Below are 16,900 nucleotides of genomic sequence, written 5' to 3'. Positions count from 1 at the left end.
AACAAGGTTAAATTAGTTCAAAGCTGAATACATCATTACAATCCTCGTGGAGTAAAATCTTGTTTGCTGCAACCAAATACCGTTTCGGATCAGGGTCAGGATCTGAAATCCAGTCTGCAGTGCAGTTCTTTAGATTAGTCTTTGAATCTGTGTTGAAATTGCAGGAATTCCAATTTGAGCCAGATGTTTTCTGTCTCTAAAGTTGGAATTATTATCACTTTACAAAATGGTGGTTGCTTACAGAACTCATTTGACCTCTGATACAGTGAAATCTCAACTGTGTGTATGTGCGCTTTTTACAATGGCATCCCTCTGGGAATGTGCACTCTATCTAATCTGGAATGTATACTTTATAAACATTCTTGCAGGATGGTAAAACATTTTGACCAAAGATATCAGTTTTCATTCATAAACTGCATTCCTTCGCTTAAAAGAAAGCGGAAGATACCTGAAGTATTTTTGTAAGAGCTGGTAATGGGTTCTTTCTAATGGAAGGGCACTCAAGTATCTATCTTGGCTTCCTCCTATTCTCATCTCTGTGCTGTCCTGTAGCAACATGATCTAATGACATAAGAACATAAGAAATAGGAGCAGGTGTAGGCCATCTAGCCCCTCGAGCCTGCCCCGCCATTTAATAAGATCATGGCTGATCTGACAGTGATTCAGTTCCACTTACCTGCCTGCTCCCCCTAATCCTTAATTCCGTTATTGGTCAGAAATCTACCTACCTGTGACTTAAACACATTTAATGAGAGAGCCTCCACCGCTTCAATGGGCAGAGAATTCCAAAGATTCATTACCCTCTGGGAGAAGCTCCTCCTCAACTCTGTTCTAAATTGACTCCCCCTTATTTTGAGGCTGTGCCCTCTCGTTCTTGCTTCCTTTCTAAGTGGAAATAATCTCTCTGCTTCTACCCTGTCTAGCCCCTTCATTATCTTATATGTCTCTATAAGACCTCCCATCAGCCTTCTAAACTCCGATTACAGGCTCAATCTACTCAATCTCTCCTCATAAGCTAACCCCCTGATCTCTGGAATCAACCTGGTGAACCTTCACTGCACTCCCTCCAAAGCCAATATATCCTTTCGCAAATAAGGGTGCCAATGATGCATGGTCAACATTTGTGTGGAACACTCAGCACTACCTCTCAGTCACATCTCCTGATCCTTTCTTTGCCTTCATGTTACCTGAACTGCTTACCTGATATCCAGTTCTAAATAAGCTGAATTTTCTTCAAGTTAAAGATGAAGAAACCTAAAACTGCTGCCTTCATCTCCTATCGTGCACACTTGTCACTGATTATCACTCCTTTTCATTGTATCTGTTGTCATCCCCCACTCCTCAACAAACAACCCTTGAACCCTCTGTCCTTGCAAACTATCTCCAATTTCCTTCCCCCTTGAACGTGTTACCTTCCAAATCCATTTCCATCTTTCCTGCAACTCTTTGAATCCCTTGAATTCTATCCCTGCCCAATATCAAAACTGGCTCTTACCAAACTCTTAAATGGCATCCTATGTGACTGTGACAAAGAAAAACTTTTCTCCTCATCCTTCTCAACCTCTATGCAGTCTTTTGACATGGTGATCGCACCTTTCTCATTTCAGAAGGTAGTATTGCTGTCATGTGATTGCACTTTAATCGGTCGAATTGTAGCCAGAAGATCACTTGCAATGGTTTCTCTTTCTGCTCCTGCATTGTTACCTCTGGTGTCTTGCAAGGATTGATCCTTGGCCCCTTCCTGTTCCTTGTTGGCGTCACCCAGCACATGACTAGTTTTCACGTGTATGCTGATGACACCCAGTTCTACCTCACTAGCACCTCTCTTGATACCTCCACTGTTATTGACTTAACAGCCTGTATATCTGACATCCAGGTACTGGATATGTTGAAATTTCCTCTAGTTAAATATTGGAAAGACTGAAGCCAACCTCTTCTGATCTCAATTTCTGAACTACAGACTCCATCCCTCTCCCTGACAACAATCTGAGATAAAGCTGGTCTGTTTCCAACTGTTGTCTGTTTGTCAGCCAAAATATGTGTTTCTCATCCCAAACCAAGTCCCTACTCACCTGTCAGGCTAATCTTAATAATTCAAATTCTCATTCTTGTATTTAAATTGACTTAATGGCCTCACCCATATGTGTCTACACCTTTTTACAGCACTCCTAGAACTCTGCCTCTCTAACTAACCTCATGCATGTCCCTCATCCCCTTTGATCCACTATTGGCAGTTGTACCGTCAGTTATCTTGGCCCATGGCTCAGGAATTCTCTCCACAAACCTCTTCAATTCATTAAGTCTCTTAAAATGCAACTCTTCCTCATTGCCCATGTCTCCTTTTCCAGTTTGACACTAATGACCTGTCATGAGCCTTGGAATGTTTTTACATGTTAAAGGGACTCCATGAATGCAAGCTGTTGCTTGTTTTTGCTGTCTGCATTAAGTTTCATCTACCATTTTTCTGCTCACTCACTGAATTGGAAATTTTCTGCGCAGCCTGCATCAATTCTGATGCACAACCTGATTTTTTTTAACCTTTTTGCAAATCTCACCGAGTTTCCTGCCTCCATCCTTCAATAAATTAGAAATGGTGGTGATGTCAGCACCAGAGCTGTAAGGCATCCTGCTCAATGCTGCCACCTCCCACAAACCACCAGCCACATTGATCTCCAGGCAAGGTATTTTCTACCATTCAGTAAATTCTTCTTAGCTGTCTAAACCATAAAGCTTCAAGTTTAGGGAATAGTCAGTTGTTCACAAGCCATATTAGTTAGCTAGCCAATATTTATCTCCTAGCCAGTATAACTAAAACAAATTGCCTGGCCCATTTCAGTCTGCCATTTGTGGGAGATTGCTGGGTTTAAATTAGCTGCTGCATTTCCTTTATTCATTTTCTTGAAATCAGACTCTACCCCTTCTGAACCCATGTTGACTTGTAACCTAGGTTATTATCGTATAGTTAAATCATGGTTATTTCTGATACTTGATTCCATTGCTTTACGTGGAAGCGAGGTATGGCTCATTGTCTATTGTTGCCAGAACCTGTTTTGTTGCACTTTTGTCCATGGGAACCATTTGGCTTGCTTCTAGTCTACCGGTAGTTCCTCGTTGTTCATTGACTCTGTAACCATGGTTGTCAAATCTCCCTAGTTTCTCCTAGTAATATGGGATATGTTTTGTTATCTTTCAGGCAGCTTTGTAATTCTTCATGAGCCATGTACCTTTCGCGTTATTATTCATTCCGTAGGTGCGGTATGTAGGTCACCCAGGGAAACATTTTCTGCATGAATTCTTGGGTGATCTCCCTAATCGTCCACTTTAATAGAAGTGGCAGTGACTTTGTGAAAGTTGTATAAGTACAGCACAAAGTGCCCATCATTAAGTTGTAAGCTAAAGATTCTAATGCTGCAGTAAGATTTGGTGTTGAAGATTCATAAAAATCTAAGCCAGTCTGCAATCAAGTCAGATTTGTAGGGGCTTTTCAAAACTGGAAATTTAGCTTCTCTTGATTGGAATTTTCAAATTGGCTACGTGCTTCATACATTTTAAGATAACACTGCATCCTCACGATGAATTCCATTTTAAAATAAAAGACTTGATATCATGGGAACAAAAAATACATATTGAGATGTGAGATAAATTTGACTGGCCTTGCTTCTTGGGTATTTTGGGTCAGCTATTTTACCAGTCATATCGCATTGTAATCTTTTGAGCAATTTTACTTTTAATTCACGTCTTGGATGTCGGTGATGGTACAAAGGCCAGCATTTATTGTCAGTCCCCAGTTGTCCTTCAGAAGGTGTCGTTTCTGCTACAGGCCACCATAGTGGTTCTCATGAAGTAGTGCGAGTTATTTGGCCATTCCAGAAAACACTTGAGAGTCAACCACGTTGCTGTGGGTCTGGAGTCCCATAAAGGTCAGACCAGGTGAGGACCGTCGATTTCCATCCTTGAAGATATTAACCAGAAGTTGAGTTTGTAGTTTCATGGTCACCATTGTATAAGTTTCCTATTCCACAGCAGTCAATTACACACATCTGGTAGAATTTATGCCTCCCAACCCAGTAACATAACTATTACGCTACCATACCTGATGAACATTTTCATGTCTGTTAAGGTGAGTGTTGTCGATTCCGAGAAAAGGAGTGTGTTTTTTCCATTATTTGCATTTGTATTGGCCAGCAACATCTACAAGGTTAAGTGTAATGTGGGTCTGATGCAGAGTAAATGGCTTTTTCGTTCCAACTGACGTTCATGATTTCAACCTCAGGATGCCTGGTTGCACAAGTTTAGATTTTTCTGTGAAATTCTACACTTAAGTCAGAATTGTAATAATCCAAAAGGGTGAAGAAGAAACAAATGTTTGCCAAGGAGCATTATCCCTTTTAGAACTTTGTCATGCACCTCCAGCTTGGTCAGTGATCTTCCCACCCCATCATGTATCTGCTCTGAACTGCTTCACTAATTTCTTTTATCTTGGTTGGCGTAGGTCTTGACTGTAAAGATAACTTAAGTGAGTGGGCAAAGACCTGGCAAATGAAATATAATGAGGGAAAGTGTGAAGTTGTTCATTCTGGAAGGGAAAAAGGAAGCTGTTATCTAAAGAGGCGGCACGATAGCACAGTGGTTAGCACGGCTGCTTCACATCCCTGATCATTCGGGTTCGATTCCTGGCTTGGGTCACTGTCTGTGTGGAGTTTGCATGTTCTCCTCGTGTGCATGGGTTTCCTCCAGGTGCTCCTGTTTCCTCCCACATTCTGAAAGATGTGCTGGTTAGCTGCATTGACCCGAACAGGCGCAGGAATGTGGCGACTAGGGGAATTTCACAATAACTTAATTGCAGCATTAATGTAAGCCTTACTTGTGACTAATAAATAAATTTTAAACTATTACTTTAAAAGGGTGAAAGATTGCAAAGGGATCAGGGTGGCCTGCCGCATGAATTGCAAAATGCTTGTATGCAGGTCCAGAAAGTAATTAGGAAAGCTCATAAAATGTTATAATTTATTGTGAGAGGAATTGATGACAAACGTAGGGAAGTTGTGTTTCATTTCTACAGGGCACTGGTGTGACCATGTCTGGAGTGTTGGGTGCAGTTTTGGTCTAGAATGTAGTATCAGAGGCCACTCCTTAAAAATAATGGGTCGTCCATTTAAAACGGAGATGAGGAGAAATTTTCTGAGGGTAGTTGGCCTTTGGAACTCTTCTTCAAAAGGTGGTGGAAGCAGAACCTGTTAATATTTTTAATGCAGAGGTTGATGGATCCTTGATGTGTAAAGGGGCTAAAAGGTTATTGAAGGTAGGTTGTTAGGCAGAGTTGAGGTTATGATCCCTGATCAGTCATGATATTGACTGGTGGAGCAGGCTCAAGGGACTGAAGGGCTTACTCTACCTAGTTCACATGTTTGTGCGATTTGTACATTAACACCGTCCGAAAGATGTCAGCTTTCATTGTTTCAGCCATCTTGCACCACTATAATTCCTTGCAGTTTATTCTCACAGTTTGAAGTTAATTCTGCAGTAATTTTTCAAAATAAGTTTCATTTTAACTTGTTTCCAATTCCATTTCATCAATAATAACTGGTAGAATCTCGTGATGAAGGCCCATCTTGGTTCAATTCCAGTCCATGTTTTCAGCTTCTGGCTCATGCCAGCTTCAGGTTTTACAGGTGGTGCCTAAACAACAAGCGATATTCCTGCTAATGCATATATACCAAGATTACCATCCATTGCATGACCTTTCGACTAAGGCAGAATGAGCTAATACATGTTTGGTGAGCGGGGAGCTTTTATTAACAATATCTTTTGGAGTACTGCGTCCAGTTCTGGTCACCTTACTACCGGAAGGACGTGGAGTCTCTGGAAAGGGTGCAGAGGAGGTTTACCAGGATGTTGCCTGGCATGGGGGGACTGGGTTATGAGGAGAGATTGAAGAAACTGGGGCTATTCTCCTTGGAAAGACGGAGATTGAGAGGGGACATGATAGAAGTATATAAGATACTGAAGGGAATAGATAGAGTTAATAGTGAGAGACTGCTCCCTAGACTGGGTACGAACACGAGAGGTCATCATTTAAGGGTGAGGGGGGGGAGGTATAATTTGGAGGTGAGAAGAAGGTTCTTTACGCAGAGAGTTGTGGGGGTCTGGAATGCGCTACCGAGTAGGGTGGTGGAGGCAGGAACGTTGGACTCGTTTAAGATGCAGTTAGATAGGCACATGAGTGAAACGAGAATGGAGGGATATGGTAGGGGCTATTAAATAGGGTTAAACCTCGGGAGACACCAGAAGGGCAGGCTGTATGATTAATATTTTTTGACTTTATTCCACAGGTGGAGGTCCACCTCGTGTCAAGCGAGGGGCATGCACACGGCGGGTCGTGCGTGGGCTGCTCTTGGAAGTCCAGGAGTGGCCTAGTACTTCATGTCGGTGTGTGTGCTTGATCCTGGACCGGTAGACGGGCGCCGCAACAGCTCAGTGACTAGCACTGCTGGCTGTGCAGACACATGGATTTGGGCCTGTGTCTGTGGGAGTTTGCGCATTCTCCCTGTGGTTGCGTGGGTTTCCTCCGGGCGCTCCGGTTTCCTCCCACACCCCAAAGATGTGCTCTTAGGCTGATCGGTTTTTACCAAATTGACACTATTTCTTCCCTGAATCTGACTGAGTAGGGTCCCATTTGTAGACATGCAGGGTAGAATAGGTGTAGGGTGATGCGGCGGCGCGGGCTCGTTGGGCCGAAGGGCCTGTTTCCCGTGCTGGGTTGTTCTTTGTTCTTTGTTGTTCTTATCTGATCTGCAGCTGGCATTTAACCAGAGGATGGTTGTCGAGAGTTGTTTTTCAAACTGGAGGCCTGTGACCAGCGGTGTGCCTCAGGGATTAGTGCTGGGCCCATTGTTATTTGTCATTTATAATGATTTGGATGAGAATATAGGGGGCATGATTAGTAAGTTTGCAGATGACACCAAGGTTGGTTGCATGGTGGCCAGTGAGGAAGGTTATCTTCAATTGCAGCAGGATCTTGATCAATTGGGTCAGTGGGCTAACGAATGGCAGATGGAGTTTAATTTAGAGAAATGCGAGGTAATGCATTTTGGTAGAGTGAACCAGGGCAGGACTTACTCAGTTAATGGTAGGGCAATGGGGAGAGTTACAGAACAAAGAGAACTAGGGGTACCTGTTCATAGCATCTTGAAAGTGAAGTCGTAGATGGACAGAGTGGTGAAGAAAGCATTCGGCATGCTTGATTTCATTGGTCAGAACATTGAACGCAGGAGTTAGGACGTCGTGTTGAAGTTGCACAAGACATTGGTAAGGCCACACTTGGAATACTGTGTGCAATTCTGGTCACCCTATTATAGAAAGGATATTATTAAACTAGAAAGAGTGCAGAAAAGATTTACTAGGATGCTACTGGGACTTGATGGTTTGACTTATAAGGAGAGGCTGGGACTTTTTTCTCTGGAGCGTAGGAAGCTGAGGGGTGACTTTATAGAGATCTATAAAGTAATGAGATGCATAGACAAGGTAAATAGTCAATATCTTTTCCCAAAGCTAGGGGAGTCTAAAACTAGAGGGCACAGGTTTAAGGTGAGAGGGGAGTGATACAAAAGTGTCCAGAGGAGCAATTTTTTCACACAGGATGGTAAGTGTCGGGAACAAGCTGCCAGAGGTGGTAGCAGTAGAGGCAAGTACAATTTTATCTCTCAAAAAGCATTTAGAAAGTTACATGGGTATGATGGGTATAGAGGGATAAGGACCAAATGCAGGTAATTGGGATTAGTTCAGGTGTTTTTAAAAAAAGATGGGCTGCATGGACAATTTGGGCCGAAGGGCCTGTTTCCATGCTGTAAATCTCTATAACCGGTATTTACTTAAAGTTAATAAACTAAAGTAAGCCTTTTCTGGCCTTAGGTAGGGATAAGCAAGCTACTGGAGAGTAGCTGATTAGTTAATTGGCTAACTGGTTCAATCTGGTTGCTGTAGTCTCTGCTCCAAAGGTTAAATATAAAGGTCTCAGTGCAACTTTGCAAATGGAGTGGAGTTTGCAAACAGTGTGTGCTGATGACTTTGGGGAGTTAAGGGGAGGAGTTGCTCTTTTCCCCCCACTTTATTTTAGTTTGGTGCAGAAGTTGTATTTGAGTAACTGGTAAGTCTATTAGGAATTCAGAAATGTATAACCCTTATAGTAAACTGTAATGTAGGTAGGGATTATCCTAAATTAATTAAGAATGTAACTAAAGTATGATTGACAGGACAGACGCTACCTTGCAGCTGTGAAATCTGGGAAGGTCTGGACGCCAACGTAATCCAGAATGAACAGGTCAGCGGAAAGTGGCAGCATCTAGAGGAATTTGGATCAAGAAATTGAACTGCAGACACTGTGCAATATTAAGAAGGGGGAGAAATGCATGGACACTTGTACCAGAAGACAGTCATGCCTCTTAGGATAAGGTCTTTTGTTTTGGTCAGTGGTGTGGGAGAAGGGTGTGGCAGTTTTGGGACCCATACCTAAGGAACGATGTGCTGGCCTTGGGAGGGGGTCCAGAGAATGTTCACAAGAATGATCCCAGGAATGAAGAGTTTTCATATGTGGAGCAGTTGGAGGAGTTTAGGTCTATACTCGATGGAGTTTAGAAGGGTGAGGGGGGACCTAATTGAAACTTACAGAATACTGAGAGACCTAGTAGAATAGAGGTGGAGAGGATGTTTCCATTAGTGAGAGACTGGAACTTGAGGGCACAAGCTCAGTGAAGGATGATCCTTTAAAAGTGAGAAGAGGAGGAATTTCTTCAGCCCAGAGGGTGGTTGACCTGTGGAACTTATTGCCACAGAAGGCTGTGGAGGCCACATCATTGAGTGTCTTTAAGTTAAGATAAATAGGTTTTTGATCAATAAGGGGATCAAAGGTTAGGGGAAGAAGGCAGGAGAATAGGACTGAGAATCATATCAGCCATGATTGAATGGCAAAACCGGCTTGATGGGCTGAATTGCCTAATTCTGCTACTATATCAAGAGAGAAAGGTACTAATATGGAAAGCGTAAACGCGCCATGACAGGAAAGTACAGAAAGTAGAAATCTGAGTGAATCAGCAGATAAGGCTAGAGGTTACAAAAATAAAAGGACAAATAAAGGCTGTTTCTGAATGCACACAGCATTCAAAGCAAATCCGATGAACTGATAGTGCAAATAGAAATAAAAAAGCTTTTGATCTGATAGCTGTTACAGAGACATGGCTGCAAATGACGTAGACTGAGACCTGAATGTTGAAGGGTACATGATATTTACGAAGGACAGGAAGCCAGGAAAAAGTGCAAGGGTGGCTATTAATTAATTATGTTATTAGCATAGTAGAAATGGATGACCTAAATTCAGGAAATTGAAATGTGGAAGCAGTTTGGGCAATAAATCATTTGTGAGCGTGGTGTACAGACCCCCTCACAGTAACCACACTGTAGGACAGGCTATAAAGAAAAGATTGAAGGGAATTTATCAGAAAGGTACGACAATAGTGGGAGATTTTAATCTACATAGAGACTGAAAAGCTCAAGAGGGACAAAAGTAGTCTAGTTGTGGAATTCATAGAATGTTTTTGGGATAGATCAGTGCTGGGCAACCTAGGCTGGTGAGTGGGCTGCTTGAGTGGCCCTCCTTTATCTCAATAGTCTGCAAGATTAAAATCGGGCCTTTTCACTAACTATGAATCCATGAATATTTCATAAGTTATAGAAAATGCTCAATCATTGTACATTAATAGAAATGTCCAAAACTTCAGGTGGCAAAACAAAAGTAAATATTTACACTTGAATGCACAGTGCTCACAGTAAATGTTGTGTGCAATCAACTCGCATCTCTCATCACGTGCCTTTGCTTTACATGCGCATTGCTTCAGTCATGCCGGTTAGCTTATGAGGATAGTTTGGAAGAATAAGAGGCAACTTGAATGAAATATAATACATGAGATCGTGAGGGGTCTTAATGAGGTGGATAGGAAAGGATGTTTACTCTTGTGTGAGAACCTGGAACCAGGGTCACTGTCACCCTTTAAGACAGAGATGAGGAGAATTTCTCCTCTCAGGACCATTAGTCTTTGAAACTCTCTTCCTCAACAGACAGTAGAACAGAGTCTTTGTATACTTTTACCGCAAGGGAGGTAGATCCTTGATGAGCAAAGGGGCAAAAGGTTATCGGGATTATGTGGGAACGTGGGTTTGAGGTTTAAACTCCAATCAGCCATGATAGAGAACGGTAGAACAAGCTTGAGGCGCCGAGTGGCTTCTTCCTGCTACTAATTCGTATGCTGGTATGTAATGTGATCATTTTCTGGGAGGCTGTTGCTTCTAGAAGGATATTCAAATTTAGCTTCTTTGGTCATTGACTCTTTCCCTCCCTGCAGGTGATCATTCTGTGGGAAAATGCAGCTTAATCTGAAAATCAGATTAAAAAAAAATGTATTTAGGAAGTACTTTCAGAAACGGCCTAAGAAATAATCAACCTGAGCCAATTTTCATTCTTAAAAGAGAAAACGCTCAATCGCTTTGGCTGTATCTGTGGGTAAAGAAACAGAGTTAACGTTTCATTGTATTGACATTTCGTTAGATCACTGAACTGAAACAGTAACTCTTGTTTTGCACTCCTGAAAAGCTGCTTGACCAGTTGAGTATTTCCAGCCATTTCTGCCTTTTTTCTGGATTTCTAGCATCCACAGTATTTTGCTTTCAGATTTGTATCTGTTTTGCGTAAAACACCCGGGGAAGAGGAGGAGCTGGTGGGTGGTGGTACACTCTATCGGGCTGAGACAACCTCCCCCAGTATTGCACACAGATCTGATCAAGTTTCAGCAATTGGTCGAGCCATTCAAAAACCAGTCATTTTTTTTATATCTATATATATTCCACCACCTATATAGCCATCAAAGTCAGTACGTGACACCAAATGGATGCAGCTTCCTCTAAACCGTCCCAGGAAAAGTGGTAGAGTTAAAATAACACAAAACAAAGTGTTCATTTGAGCCTTGAGGATTATTCCAGAATTGTATTACTGTTGCAGCACTGCCCACATAAGAGGTTTTTATAGATTTTTTTCTTCCTGTATTCTTCTTGCACTCATCCCTCTTATGGCGCTTTCCCTTTTCCCTTCACCCAGCCTTCCATCATTCCCCACTTCCAAAGATTCACCACTCTCTGGGTGAAGAAATTCCCTGGGGCACTCCACTAGTCACCAACCGCCAATCCGAATAGCACCCACTGACACCCACTCTCTGCCTCCTATTTGACAGCCAATCCCCTATCTATGCTAACACACCACCCCTAGCTCCATGCCCCCTAACCTTTTGTAATAACCTCTTGTGCGGCACCTTATCAAACGCCTTCTGAAAATCGAGCAACACCACATCCACCGGTTCTCCTCTATCCACTGCACTAGACACATCCTCATAGAATTCCAATAAATTCGTCAGACACGACTTCCCCTTAATGAAACTGTGCTGCGTCTGCTCCATCAAACAATTCTTCTTAAGATGCCTCGCTATTTTCTCCTTGGTTACGGATTCAAGCATTTTTCCTACAACACATGTTAAACTCACCGGCCTATAATTCCCAGCCTTTTGCCTGTTACCCTTTTTAAACAGCGGCGTAACATTAGCCGTTTTCCAATCTTCTGGCACTTACCCGGAATCCAGCGAGGTTTGGAAAATAATCACCAAGGCATCCACTATCACCTCTGCCATTTCCTTCAGAACCCTTGGATGCATTCCATCTGGTCCTGGGGACTTGTCCACCATCAGTCCCTCTGGTCTGTCGAGCACTGCCTCTCTAGTAACAATGATCTCATTCAGGCCCTCCACTCCTACCATCCTTCCATCGTTAACACCCGGCAAACTATTCGCGTCCTCCTCCGTGAAGACTGAAGCAAAAAAATTATTCAAGGTCTCAGCCATTTCCTCATCCCCCACCACTAAATCCCCCCCTCCCATCCTCTAAGGGTCCAACATTCACCCTAGCCAGCCTTCTCCTTATATATTTATAAAAACTCTTACTATCCTTTTTTATATTTAGCGCTAGCCCGGCTTCATAGTTTATCCTTCCTTTCTTTATCAACTTCTTCGTCATTCTTTGTTGATATTTAAACCTCTCCCAATCCTCTTCTTGCCCACTACTCTTAGCCACTCTAAATGCATCAGCTTTTAATTTAATACTTTCCTTTACCTCCTTCGTTATCCACGGCTGATTATCTCTCCTCCTACGATCCTTTTTAACCATCGGAATAAATTTCTGCTGAGCTCCAAGAAAGATCTCCTTAAAGATCCTCCACTGTTCCTCAGCAGACCTACCTTCCAATCTGCTCCCCCAATCAACATTCGCCAATTCCTCTCTCATCTTATCGTACTCCCCTTTGTTCAAACAAAGGACACGGGTCCGGGAACCCACTTTCTCCTCCTCCATCTGCATCAGAAACTCCACCATACAATGATCACTCTTCCCAAGAGGATCCTTCACCACAAGGTCCCTAATTCTACCTGCCTCATTACATAACACCAGATCTAAGATAGCTCGCTCCCTCGTCGGCTCCAACACACACTATTCAAGAAAACTATCCCGGCAGCATTCCAAGAACTCTTCCTCAAGCCCACTGCGTCCAACATGGGCCGACCAATCAATATGTAGACATCAATTTGTCTGTATAGAACATAAGAACATAAGAAATAGGAGCAGGAGTAGGCCATCTAGCCCTCCGAGCCTGCCCCGCCATTCAGTAAGATCATGGCTGATCTGTCGTGGCTCAGTTCCACATTCCCGCCCTCTCCCCATAACCGTTAATCCCCTCTCTTATCAAAAACCCATCAACCTGCGTCTTAAAAATATTTAGCGAGATAGCCTCCACCACTTCAACGGGCAGAGAATTCCAGAGATTCACCACCCTTTGAGTGAAGAAGTTCCTCCTCAACTCCGTTCTAAACCACCCCCCCTTTATCTTGAGGCTGTGCCCCTAGTCCTACTGTCCTTTCTGAGCGGGAAGAGTCTCTCCACCTCTATCCTATTCATCCCATTCATCATCTTATATGTCTCAATGAGATCTCCCCTCATTCTTCTAAACTCTAACGAGTACAAGCCTAATTTATTCAGCCTCTCCTCATAGCTCAACCCCCTCAACTCCGGCATCAGCCTAGTAAACCTCCTCTGCACTCCCTCCAAGGCCAAAAAATCCTTGCGTAAGTACGGCGCCCAAAACTGCACACAGTATACTGGGGCATTACTGTAATAAAACACACCAGTATGCACCACAGGAATATGATGAAGCAAAGTATAAGACTGAGCCACACAAGGAGAGATGAGATCAAGTGGCCAAGCGTGGTGAAAGAGGTAAATTTTAAGAAGAGTCTCGAAGGAGGAAGCCTGGTAAACGGAGAGCTTTAGGGAGAGAATTCCTGAGTTCTGGGCCCTAGCAGCTGAAATGCATGGCCATCTGTGGTGCAACAATTAAAACTCTGGATGCTCTTAATTAGGGATTGCTGATAAAAGATTAGTGTGCAGAATTGAAGTGGAGCAGTGTATTGAGATGGATAGAAAAACGGTTGACAGGCATGAAGAGCAGGAATAAACAGGTCTTTTTTCCAAATGGCAGTCATTGATTAGGGGGGGTACCACAGAGATCAGTACTTGGACCCCAGCTATTCACAATGTACACTAATGATTTAGATATGGGAACTAAATGTAGTATCTCCAAATTTGCAGATGGCACAAAGTTGGGTGGGAGAATGAGCTGTGAGGAGGGTGCAGAGATACTTAAGTGTAATTTGGACAAGTTGAGTGAGTGGGTAAATGCATGGCAAATGCAGTATAATGTGGGTAAATGTGAGGTTACCCACTTTGGTAATAAAAACAGGAAGGCAGATTAATGACTATAAATTAAAACGGGGGAATGTGTAATGAGACTTGGGTGTCTTTGTAACTTGTCGCTGAAAGTAAGCTTGCAAGTGCAGCAACTGGTAGAGAAGGCAAACTGTATATGAGCCTTCATACTGGGAGGATTGGAGTGTGTGATAGTTGTCTTACTGCAGTTATACAGGGCCTTGATGAGACCACAACTAGAATATTGTATGCAGTTTTGGCCTCCTTATCTGAGGAAGGATGTTCTAGCTATGGAGGGAGTGCAGTGAAGGTTTACTAGACTGATTTCTGGGATGGCGGGACTGACGTAGAGTTTAGAAGAATGAGGAGGGAATCTTGTTAAAACCTAGAAAATTCTAACAGGATTAGAGAGGATTGTGTCTAATAAATAATCTATATATCTACCTATCTACCATCTACAAGATGTACTGCAGTAACTTATAAGGCTGTTTTGAGTTGTTCCCTTTATACCTAGGATGTGCTAAAAGACAAGACAAAACCAAACCAGTCAGTTACAGCAGTGGTTTTTAAAACTTTGGCATGGATTCATGAAGAAGTGCTCACGGTCATGTTCTGTTGTTAATATTTATTCCATCCTGCATTACACATACTAACTGTATTAAAATCTGAAGTCACTTTGATGATTTTGTGCAAATGTACTGGTCCAGAGTCTTGACAGTTGTAGAAGGTAAACAGGGAAAACCAATGTTTCTACCCACTTGAAACCAAATAATTGCATCCACCTGAAGTGGTGTTGAAACATTTGTATTTCATTACAGATTATAAAAAAAAACATAATTTTCCAGCCCCTCTCACCGCAATGACTTTTTGTGCTATAATGTGTACATGATTCTTTGTCTCACACATTTTTCAGACCTTTTTGACTTAATCTACTCTCATCCCTATGATAAAGCGGAGGTGGTTAGGGACAGAAAATTGGAAATGTAACCTGACCAGGGGCAGCGGATGAGTCAAGAACGTAGGTGAGAAGAGACTGGACAAGGGGAGAGAAACTAGTGCCACAATAGGAAGAAATCAGTTCATTGCAGCAAGAATAGATTGCAACAATAGTAGGCTAGGATTTCCCTGTTTGTGGATCTTGGGAGGTAGGCAGAAGCAGTCAGTTTGGGGGTGATCCAGCTGACATTGGAGGCTGTGGAAGGAAGATCTTCAGAGGAGATGAGGTTATTGACAGTCCTAATGATGTGCTGTGGAACCATGAGGTAGAGGGAGGTAGGGTGCCAGGAAGCTGACCACTGCAAGGTGGATGTCAGTTCACCGGCCAAAAGCAGCACAGCTCTTGTCAGCAGGTTTGATAATGTTGGGCTTGGGATTGCCACAAATTGAACAGAAATCAGGTAGAAGCTGGGACTTCTCCTTGGAGGAGCTGCTCAAAATATGAATGATTTTGATGGACAAGGTAAGGAGAAACTGTTTCTATATGGCAGAGGAGTTAGTGATCAGGGAGCCCAATTTCTGCAGTTGGCAAAAACAAGGTAGAGAGGAAGATGAGACTTTTTTTTTGAAGTGAGGTCTGACTGAAATGTGTCGCCTGAAGAGACGGTGAAAGCAGATCCAGTAGTAACTTCCAAAAGGAAATTGGATAAATACCTGAGAGAAACATTTGCAGGTCTGGAGAATGATCAGGGGAGTGAGACTAATTACACAGCTCTTTCAAAGAGCCAACACAGGCATGATGAGCCGAATGGCTTCTTTCTGTGGGGTAGCAATCTGTGATTAGTGCTGCAAGCATCCAGGCAACTTTCAGGGTTGGTGCGTCTATAGTTCTGACATTTCAGCCTTTTTATCCATTAGTTTTGTAAACTTTTTAATTAAAATCTCAAAGGGGTTTTTGCTGGTTTATACTCGTCTGTTCTCGTTTGACTACCTATTGACAGAGATCAGATTTTTAGAAACCTGTTTTTGAATCCGACTCCATAGTTAGTCACATGCTAAAATATGAAAATATTTACTTTGATTCTTGTGAACATATTCTTTCCCATGCAAATCGCTTCCTGGTGTATTGTGTAACTTTTCATGAGTCATAATAGTTTGTTTGTGGTTTATCTATTATGCAAAGCATATATTGTGCATGTGACCTGTGGATTGTCACTGATATTGTGGTAGAGTATGTATTACCATTGGGTGGGTATTATTTCACATTTGTGTGTTGTCGCCCAGCATTGTGTGTACAGGTGATTTCAATGCAGCACATAAACCTGTGTTGCTTTAGGATAAACCTTTTCAAACAATGATTTCAGCAAAATCAATTATTAAGCATAAAAGTTACTCGAAAGCCTAAGCATTTATGAAAAATGTAGTTTTTCTTTCATATGCACTTGCTGTAATAATTTTGTCTAATTCCCAGCAAGCATGCTCAATGTTTACTCGTTCACTTGAACTGCACCAAATCATCAAAAATAAATAATCAACACTTGGTCTCCAAAGTGAGTTCTGATCTTCTTTGAGACACCCCAGCTCCATCTCCAGACTAACTGAAGTGATAGTCACTGTCACTGCCCAGTAATTTGTCTGATTTTTTTCTTCACCCTACTTGTAACTGCAACACTATATTTTGATGACAAAAGTGGAAGAAGATGGGTGAAGGTCACACATGATCAAGGCTAAAAGGACTCAAAAATCCCCTCTGGTCCTGTGTAACCTCCATTTGTGTGCTGACCTGTCATAAAATTGCAAAGGAAAACTAGTAAACAATCCCATAGAATGAAAGTTTCTGAAGGTGCAAGTGGGTTGGTTAAACTTTGCAATTAACATGGACAAAGTGAAGGAGGAGCTATGTGGCGTTCAATAACATTAATTCTGAGGATGTCGCTAGTTAAGAGAAAAGGCCAATTACCCAGCATTGGTGTTCTGACCATTCCCAACAGAAACGCGATACGTAGAAGACCATAAAGGTACAATGTTTCTGATGAGAGGTGTTTTGATGAAAGGTCCACTACGTGAAATGTTAAATCTCCATCAATGCTGCCAAATTGGCTGAGTATATCAGGCA

General features: G+C 42.4%; 1 protein-coding gene across 2 annotated transcripts in view; it reads left to right on the top strand.

Moving 5' to 3' along the window:
- erbin (erbb2 interacting protein) overlaps window positions 1-16,900 on the top strand; it is a 242,877-nt gene that overhangs the window by 100,023 nt on the left and 125,954 nt on the right. The gene's annotated exons all lie outside the window — the stretch shown is intronic.

The sequence above is a fragment of the Carcharhinus amblyrhynchos genome, chromosome 5 (assembly GCF_965287045.1).
Source record: "Carcharhinus amblyrhynchos chromosome 5, sCarAmb.v2.hapA, whole genome shotgun sequence".
Taxonomy (NCBI): domain Eukaryota; kingdom Metazoa; phylum Chordata; class Chondrichthyes; order Carcharhiniformes; family Carcharhinidae; genus Carcharhinus; species Carcharhinus amblyrhynchos.
The sequence above is the reverse complement of the archived record's forward strand: the minus strand, read 5'-3'. Positions and strand labels throughout refer to the sequence as shown.